At 55.9% G+C, this 9,727-nt stretch overlaps 1 long non-coding RNA gene across 7 annotated transcripts; it reads right to left on the bottom strand.

Annotated features, from left to right (window-relative positions):
• Nucleotides 1-3,108: 3,108 nt before the first annotated feature.
• On the bottom strand, nt 3,109-9,475 carry LOC112585753. Of its 7 annotated transcripts, none has more exons than XR_006552030.1 (5): nt 6,700-9,475; nt 6,494-6,552; nt 6,124-6,189; nt 5,811-5,956; nt 3,109-4,066 (listed from the first exon to the last, which is right to left on the bottom strand). It is a non-coding gene; the product is annotated as an uncharacterized LOC112585753 (long non-coding RNA). The 7 variants fall into 7 exon arrangements; XR_006552032.1 differs by having other exon boundaries at nt 6,710-9,475; XR_006552027.1 differs by lacking the exon at nt 6,124-6,189.
• Nucleotides 9,476-9,727: the final 252 nt, after the last annotated feature.

Here is a 9,727-nt window from a genome sequence, read left to right as displayed (position 1 = left end):
CGTCCCCTTCTCCTCCTGCCTTCAATCTTTCCCAGCATCAGGGTCTTTTCAAATGAGTCAGTTCTTCGCATCAGGTGATCAAATTATTGGAGCTTCAGCTTCAGCATCTGTCCTTCCAATGAACACCCAGGACTGATCTCCTTTAGGATGGACTGGTTTGATCCCCTTTCAGTCCAAGGGACTCTCAGAAGCCTTTCCCACCACCAAGTCTGGAAGCATCAATTCTCCAGTGCCCTGCGTTCTTACGGTCCCTCTCTTTTTGGTGCTTGGGTTCAGGTCCCACCTAATCCAGGATGATCTTGGCTCAGGAGACTTATGTTAACAATGTCTGTATGGTCACACTCCCCGTTTCTAGCGCCGAGGACCCACAGTTCAACTGACTTCAATCACCACCCACTCAAGTGGAAGGCAAGGCCCGAGCAGCCTACCCCCCTGGGCAGTGTATCCCCAGGTGTAAACTGAGTGGGGGTTGAGGGCTGGGGACCCCCTCTGACCCCTCTGCTGTAAGCCCCTTCCCGCCCCCATCCTGCAGATGGGGATGTAGCCGGAGCTTTGAGACGGTGCCAGGTGTCCATGGCAGGTCTGGAGGATACGGGGCATCGGGGAGCTCCTGGGAACCGCCCTCTGGGTGGGTCCCACATGGGGAGACACTACAGGAAGTTGGGGTGGCCTGAGCAGGCGGCCACCAGGAGGCAGGAGGGCGGGAGCAGGCCTGGAAACCTCAGGAAAACCAGCACCACATTCGGGACTAAGGAAACAACAGGAGAAAGTGTGTAGCTATCTACACCCTGTAATCTTGGTGACTCAGAACACGGTGAAGGAGGCCGCTTACCCCCGAGGGTGTGATCCCTGCTGCGTTCAGCACTGGTCCAGGTGTGGGCGGGCCGCAGACGGACGGGTGGGGTTCTTCCAACCTCAGGGCCTCTTGGTCAGACCTCCTCACACCCACAGTCAGTCTGCTTGTTCTAAAATAACCAGGGTGGCCCTAAAGGCTCTCCCTGGGGTGATCCCCAAGCCTCCGTGGGGTCAGCAGAGTCCTCGGTGCATCCGGAGCCGCAGGTGAGACGTTACACACCACCTGTAAGATGCTCCAGGTTAAACGTGGCAGCCTTAACAATGTCACGGAATCTCAGGGGTTCAGAAAGCACACTGGCCTGTCTCATGGGCAGCCCCGGGATGCTGCGGCTCCTTGGGGACAGGGGGAGCTGGTCCCGTTCTGCTCCTGCGACCTGGGCGCTGCCTCTGCCTGCGTGGTCTGAGGCCGCTCATGCCCGCCCTGCACGCCCTGGGTTGGCTCCAGCTGGATGGCCCTGGTGGGCAGGGCCCTGCTCTCAGAGGGCATACTCTGGACCATCCACGTGCACTTCTGCTCACACCCTTGGGACAGAACAGAATCACACGTCCACCCCAGCAGTGGTAGGGGTGCCGGGAAAGCCAGTGTTTATTCCGGGAAGCCACGTGCCCGCGATGGATGTTGCTCACTGGGGTGAGGCGAGGAGGAATGTGTCGGGCACAGCCGGTGGTCTCAGCCGCACTCGGGCTGCCCTTCCCCAGTCAGAGGGGGCAATGTGAAGACTGAGGAAGTGACCGTCTTACTGTCCGTCTGTCTTCAAGACAGACCCTCGAGTGGAAGGACTGCACATCCCAGGCTGTCCACTCTGAGGCTGCTGCGTTGTCTTTGGCCAACAAACACGAGCAGGAGGAGCGTGGTCACTTCTGAGAGGTATCCAAGGGCCAGCGGGACCCCGCCCTCTGCTCTGCCATGACCGGCCGTGTTTCCCATGGAGGCAGCTTCCTGGGCGGCTGCCAAGGAGGGTGACGCAGAGCAGCCTCTCCACCGACCCCGGTGGGCCTTGATGTGAAGGACAGGGGCTCTTGGCTGAGCAAGCTGCTGGGGTCTGGGTGTCGGGGGCTGCCCAGATCTAACCCAGCCTCTCAAAGCTGGTGTGAGTAGTCCCCTGTATGAGATATTTCTGCGAGTGTGTTGTGTGTGTGTAGACTTGACAGCATACACTGTAGGCTGTTCAGAATTGTGCTTTTTTCCAGTTAACTGAGTTCAGAACCTTTCCTGTGTTGCCCAAGTTCTTGAAACATTTTTAGTGGCCTGAGGACACTCGAGCGCCCAGATAGGCCCTGTGTTGTCCAACCTGCCCTGCTGATGGATGCAAAGATGGCAAGAGAGTCTGTGTTGTTTTGCATGATGAGGTGGAGATTATCTTTGTATATATGTGCTTGAATTTCTTGTTATTTGTTTAACTTAATTTCTGGAAATGGAATTTCTGGGAGAACGTATGTAAACAACTTGAGTTTCTTTCTACACATTTGCCAACTAGCTTTCTAGAAATACTGTGTTGATTCTGCCTTTAGTTGGCAAATATTAGTTTATCTTTCACCCTAAGCTCACCAACACTATCGTTGCTCAAAGTCTTGGCAATGTTGAGAGACAAAATGTGCTCTTTTGTTTGTATTCCATTGATTAGCATTGATTTTAGAACTGCCTCTCATAAACGTTTCTTTTATTGTTTTCTCTCTTGTTTGCCCATGTTTTCTATTAAAGTCCTAGAGCTGCAAAAAGCATCTGCTTTGCTCTGACATCAGGATGTTCACATGGTTAAGATGTGTTGACGGGCACTTTGAAGCAGGCTCTGGCTTACAAGTGCCCTCGCCTTGCTCCCACGAGGACGGCTTTTCACTCTGAACACCTGGCTTTTGTCTGTCTGCCGATGACGTCTGCGTTCTGGTATGCTGCGTCTGGAAACAGGCACTAACCCTGTGTGATGCCCGCACACTGCGGCCTTTCTGCCGGGCCCTGCTGTCTTCCCGTGCCGCTGCTGGTGAAGAATCTGGGGGCTCAGGTTTCTTCTTTGGCTGCACTGCGAGGCTTGCGGGAATCTTAGTTTCTCAACCAGGGATTGAACCCTGGGTCCCAGCAGTGAAGGCACTGAGTCCTAACTGCTGGGCCGGTAGGGAAGTCCCAGCTGCGCTCAGTTCTTCCACTCCAGTCCCCACATGTTACATTCACTGCTATCCCCGTGTACGCCCTACAACGCGGATGAAGCTTAAAAACACTATGCCAACTGAAAAAAAGATAGATATAAAGGCTACATATTGTATGTATATTTCCATTTTATTGGAAATGTCCAGAATAGGACAATTATTAGAAACAGAAATTAGATTAGTGGTAACGAGTCCGCCTGCAATGCAGGAGACCCCAGTTTGATTCCTGGGTTGGGAAGATCCCTTGGAGAGGGGATAGGCTACCCACTGCAGTGTTCTTGGGCTTCCCTGGTGGCTCAGCTGGTATATGAACATGGTTGCATGAACGTACTAATAGCCACTGAATAGTACATGTTGAAACAGGATTTTATAAAATGTAACTTGTATATCAATACCAATTAAACAAGCCCACATCTTTGTGTGATTTTCTTTTAAAAAAGGATCTGAGAACAGTCTCTGAGAACTTGTGTACACGTCTTTATTCTCCAAGTCTACTGCTTGATTGATTGCGCTATATAAAGGCAACCTCCCAGACTCTCCCTGGTTAGTGTTTTCCTGGTAAATGCCTCTTGGATTTTAATAACAATTGGTAGAAAGTATGTATCTCTCAATACAAAGTTGGTGTTTGATTATATAGGGGAAAATCTGCATTACTAGCCTCAAAATGCAATACAATATTTTAAGCAAAACTACGCCTTGAATTACCTTCCATGCAGGTAATTGTCAAATGCAGGTGACTGTCAAACAGCTGGGTGTCAAATGTCAGCAAAGGGGTGCAAGGCTTGGGTGTCGCCGCCTCGCCGATGCTTCCCCGTTTTCCTGGCAATTGTGCCTCAGAGCCAGGCTGCTTCCCAGCAGGATGTGGTGCTAACATTTCCTTCACAAACAGAACTTGTCACCACACCGGGGTCTCTTGTGTTTCATTCGGTGCTGAGTGGGGATTTAGGGTTGATGTGTAATACATATAATTGCCTCTTATAAAATAGTGGAAACTGTGCCAAGTGGCATTCCCAGGTGAAACAGCTGACCTTCAGGACCGCTTGTCGATGCTGCCTGTGAGACGTCTGTCCTGTGGTGGGTTCAGAAAGACCTTCCTCAGCCCGAGGCGGGGGTTACTCTGGAGTCTTCCCAAATCAGGGTGTGGATGAGCTCTTTGCTGCAGACTGATCTTTGTTCTTGTTAAGTGACCTACTGCCTGTGAGAGTTTCCAGAAGTTTCCTTCCCTTGCTGTTGTGGATGTTCACCTGTTACTCTGGGACCCGTGGACAGTGATGCTCAACCTCCCAGGGTTGCCATGACAATTGGCAAGGTGGCATGCCTGCGGGGCTGCCTGTCCATGCCTCCTGGCCCCTCACTGTCTTTTGAGGTGGGCCCCGCTGTCCCCTGGTCCTGGTCTGGCAGAACTGCCCCCAGGTTGACTCCAGAGGAAAGAGCTAGTGGAGGCTGTGAAGTCAGAAGGACAGCGGGGCTTTCCCTCTGTATTCATCTCTCATGTTCTCTTCTGCAGGTGAAGGGGGCCAGGTGACTAGACCAACACAGGAAGCAGACGCAGAGCCCGCCAGGGCCTGGCAGGACCACTTGCAGAGGTTTAGGGAGCCCGGCTTAGCTGGGTGGATCCTCCCACCTCCCCAGGGTGGACCAAGTCCCTGGGAACAATACTGCTCCAACAGCCACTCCCGGAAAACTGGCATCTCAGGTACCAGCGCTGGGCCAAGCCTGGGTTTCCAGCTCCTGGGTCCATCAGCCACAGACCGGGGGTTTGTCCTGTCTGCTTACTCTCACCACAGAATCAGACAACTAATTAGCAGAGCCATGACGTCACGAGCGGAGGCTTCCCAGGACAGGAAGGACCAAGTGATTTCGGCGGAACCAAGAAACCCATTGAGTGGATTCAGGATGCAAGGAGGCTGTGAAGAGTGGCCTTGAGAAGGCTCCGGGCAGCCTGGGGGGGCTCCTGCAGGGACCCCAGCCGGGGTAGCCTGCCTCTGGAGGGAAGCTCTAGACTGCAACAGGACACGTTTCTGATGTGGTCAGCCACCCACCCTGTGGCCATTTGCTGTGGCGACCCCGGAAGACGAGCCTCCCAGAGCCAGCCTCAGCTCTGTTCTGAAGACAGGGAAGGTGTTAGAAAAACAGCAAGAAAATGTTAAAATGAGGAAAGTCATCATTTTCCTTAAAATTGCTGCTTTGATAGCAGCTCTGCTGTAGAGCTTTGCAGACAGTGGGGGGTGATTATTACCTGCCTCGCCCCCTCCTCCCCGTGGGGACGCCCCTCTAACAATTGCAGGGGCAGGTGGGCTTGCCGGAGGGTTTTTTGATTTTCTTTGATAAAGACCACGAGATCTTTTCAAATAATAAAAAAAGAAAAAGCCAATCCCTGTTACTTTCAAATGAAAAAAGCAAAATTTAACACTGCCTACCCGCTTGATTTTCTCTGCTTTTACTGTCAGGCTGATGAAAGTTCCACGACAGGGGGACTGAGTGGTCTTCCCCTTCACCCAAACTTCCAGCTAATTATTCTGTTGACTATCTGCCCTCTCCCTGCCCCTTTCCCACCTGCATTCACGTTACTAGACTTTCAAGTGTTTCATTTATACCTGACCTGTCGCTTTCATCTCATGAACTAGACACAGAAATGTCGTATCCTTAAGATCAACATCAGAGAATGAAGATGCCTCAGTGTCGCAGAGTCCTCCCGGGACGTGGATTCTCTCCTGCTAGGGGCCCCCGCCCTCCGGCCTCCCCAGTACACAGCCCCACCCTGCTCCCGCCACGGTGTCTGCGGGGGGGCTCCACGGTGCCGAACCACAGACCTGCGGGGGCTTTCCTTCCACACCAGCTTTCACTGAAACGCGCTGAAAGTGAGCAGAGATTTCCGCAGGGATATCAGGTGACTTCAGAGGCGTGGACACAGGCCATGTTCAGAGAGTGTGGCCTGCCGTGGCTGCTGTGGCTGCTGCTGTTGGAATAGGGGAGGGGGATCGTGGGTGGGAGGGGTCACTGCCCGACTCCACAGGGTGCGGGGGTGCTGGGAGGCCTTGTGGGAGTCGATCAATCCCTACTCGTGTGCACAGACAGATACGGTGCCACCCTGGTGCATGCTGGCCTTGCAGAAATCCTTTTCACCTTTCTGATTCTGTCTCCTCCTGGCTCAGGTGGCCTGTCTCCCAGGCACATCAGGTCTCCACCAGTCTGGGTCCAGCCCGGGTGTGGAAAGAGTGTGGAAGACAGTGGGGGTGTGTAGGGACCTGCACACCCCATGGATGTGAGCCCCACAGCACCCCACTTGCCCCTCTGCTGCCTCACCCAGGGTTTGGGTTACCCCTCGTGGGTCCACTCTTTGCACGTGGCCTGAGCTCTGTCTGACCGTGTCACCTGCTGGCTCCCGCAGCCCTGGGCCCGGGAGTGGGAGGCTGGGCATGGGGAGAATTTGTCCTCGCTGCCCTGGGCAGTGGGGGCCCCGCTAGTCTCCCCGTCGGCATTCACACCAACGAACCTGCTGAGATCTTGTGTCCAAGAAGGTCCCTCCACTCCATCCTTTGTGAAGAGGTCCGTCTGGTTTAAAAATTCACTCCATCATTTCAGCTCGTCTCTGGACCCAGAGGAGCTAACTGACTCTGGGCCGTCTCTGATGGGAAGTCAGGAAAACCCACCCCGCATGCAGGCTCCCCACCCGGCTGGGGTGGGAGGCAAAATGAGGACCTGGGCTCACTCCTGTTCCCGGTGATCACACGGCAGGCCCACGGTCTCCTGTCGAAAGGGCGAGGCTGCGATCCGGCCCTGCTGGTCTGAGGCCCTGCCGGCCGTTCTCCTAGGTCAAGGGCGTGCCATCTTCAGAGGCAGCCTGACTTAAAAAAGGAGCACCCCCGTGTTCCCAGCCCTGCTGCACTGTGAGCAGAGGTCCTCTGGATTGGCAGGACCTCAGGAGCGCGTGGCGTCCTGGGCGGCACGGGGCACCCAGCTTGTCACCCTCGCTGGCTGCAGGCAGGGGTCTGGGCTGGTGCCGGGCCTTTTTTCTGCCCTGGGTCTCCCAGGCCTCGGAACAGGTGCCTGTTGTCTGCTGGGTGTGAGGGATCACGTGGACGCCGGGCCCCAGGGCAGTGAGTTACCGCAGTGTCGGGAAAGGCTCCTCGCAGCTGCTTTCCCGACACCTACTTTTAGCAGATTTCAAAGAAGCAAGAAGCACTGGTGTCTTCGTGCTCCCTCCACGTGGTGTTGGGAGCGGGGACACACCTCCAGCTGGTCATCTCTGGCTGGGCTGGGTGAGAACGCCCCCCGCCCAGCACCCCCTCCCTGCTCCCCCCCACCCCACGTCCCATGAAGCAGGCACACACCTCCTCCTGGTGGGAATCTAAACAGAGCACCCCTTCCTCACCTCGCCGTCCTCCCCGGGGCCCTTACCCCTTGGCTGTCCTTCCCGGCGGGCTCCCACGCGGCGTGTCTGTGCCTGTACAGATGGGGTGTGTGTGTGTGTTGATGGATGAGGCTTTAGTTCTCATGAACAGTCACCTCTAAGCGCTCACCCGCAACTTGCTTTTCTCGCTCAGCTGTTGCTGGGAGTCTTCCCGTCTCACACTTCCTTATCAGTGGGCATTTGTGCTGCGGCCATTTTTCACAATCAGTGACATGCTTCCTTCAGTGTGTGGGAGAGTCCCTCCCTGGAGAGATGCTTAGTTGTGGGATTTCTGGGACACCCCCGCAGACTTCACCCCCTCCCCACTTCCTACGTGAGCCCTGACTGCAAACACCAAATCTGCCAACTGAAAGGCAACGTGAAGAGCTGAGTAGGGACTGGGGCCACAGTCCTGTCTGATGCCAGCATGGGGTTCCCCCACGACCGGGGGCTCTGATGGTGCACCCCAGGGTTGGGCAGTGGCTGAGATAGAGAATGGTCACTGGGGCTCAGAGACAGCCTGTCCCACAGAAAGGGCTCCACTAAGGGGAACTTTGTAGGGTCTTCTCCTGTGTTAAGGGACCACACCCCAGAGACAGTGCTTCCAATAGGAAGCAGCCCAGCCCCCAGAAGCCCACCCCCAGGCGCCGGACTCTTCTTAGTTGGAGACCTGTGAAGGAGGACCTGGATGATAAGCTTCAGGGACCGGGGGTGGGGGCAGGGTGGGCTCTGCAAAGTGGGGGGCTGGCCGGACTGGGTGACAGCAGCTGGGGAGCAGGGGAGGATGGTCACTTTCCCAAGATCCAGACAGCCCAGAGGGAATGAAAACTCCTGTGGGGAAGTAATTGTCTTTGGATGTTGACACGGTTTTCTTGAGCCCAAGAAACAGGTTTTTCCACCTCCCAAGGTGACCTGGCAGCTCCGTGGTGCCCCCTCCCTGATTCCTTCTGTGCCTCAGTTACTGCGGGTCCCCCTCCTGTCTCCCCTCTCCAGACCTTCCCCGTGACTCCTGCCATGGACTCTTCCCTCCCTTCCCCCCGGGCCAGTCTTTGACTTGGTGGGTGAACGGCCCCAAGCCCATCCCTGCACTCTCCTCATCAATGGCCCCTGCCCTTTCCTGGATACTGGAAGGAGGCAGAGAGAATGGGCTCCCCAAGACATAGCCCCAGCATGGAGCGGCCGGGGGAGGATGCCACCCAGGGCCACAGTAGAGAGAGTCCTCCCAGGCAGAGACAGGGAGTCTTCCCAGGTAGAGTGAGTCCTCCCAGGTAGAGAGAGACTCCTCCCAGGTAGAGAGAGACTCCTCCCAAGTAGACAGAGTCCTCCCAGGTAGAGACAGTGAGTCCTCCCAGGTAGAGTGAGTCCTCCCAGGTACAGTGAGTTCTTCCAGGTAGAGTGAGTTCTCCTAGGTAGAGCCAGTCCTCCCAGGTAGAGAGAGAGAGTCTTCTTAGAGAGAGTCCTTCCAGACAGAGAGAGTCCTTCTAGGTAGAGCGAGTCCTCCCAGATAGAGTGAGTCCTCCCAGGTACAGTGAGTCATCCTAGGTAGACAGAGTCCTCCTGGGTGGAGAGAGAATCCTCCCAGATAGAGTGAGTCCTCTCAGGTAGAGTGAGTCCTCCCAGGTAGAGATAGCGAGTCTTCCCAGGTAGAGCGAGTCCTCCCGGATAGAGCGAGTCCTCCCAGGTAGAGACAGCGAGTCCTCCCAAGTAGACAGAGTCCTCCTGGTGGCGTGAGTCCTCCCCGGGGAGCGCTCTGCCCACGGTGAACCAGCTCAGGGCCTTCTGAGGGATGCAGGGGGGCACTCGGTCCGTGTGATGGGGACGTGTCCAGAGCTGCCTAAAACACGCAGACAGCAGCTCCTCTGTGTTCTGGGCCCAGCAGAGGCAGCTGAACATTCCTGAAGCCTGACCACAGCATCCGGCTGCCCCTCCCCGGGGCCGTTGCTAACAGCTGGGCCCCACCCCCAGCCAGGAGGGCACAGGCCAGTGCGGGTTGGGCTGCCAGAAATAGCGCAAGGAGATGCGGACGGCCGAGAGGCTGAGGAACGTTTTCGACAGCCTCGTCTCCTTCAGTGCGTCTTCAGGGACACTCACCGAGTGCGGGGCTCTGGGGTGCTGGAGACCCGTCTGTCTCCTTCAGCAAGCACTCGTCTGATGCTTGTTCCGTGTATGGCTGTGCTCTGGGCACGGGGCGAGGAGAGGACCAGCCTGCAGTCCTGGTTCTTGGGCTCATGATCTGCTCAGGGAGGAGGACGAGGGCGAGGCCGGGCCCGCGCAGAGTCCAGGAAGGCCCTTGACTCCAGGGCCAGTCCTGTCCTTGTGTGAACTGGAAGAGGACGC

Source organism: Bubalus bubalis, chromosome 6 (genome assembly GCF_019923935.1).
Source record: "Bubalus bubalis isolate 160015118507 breed Murrah chromosome 6, NDDB_SH_1, whole genome shotgun sequence".
NCBI lineage: Eukaryota > Metazoa > Chordata > Mammalia > Artiodactyla > Bovidae > Bubalus > Bubalus bubalis.
This window is presented reverse-complemented; position numbering and strand designations above follow the sequence as displayed.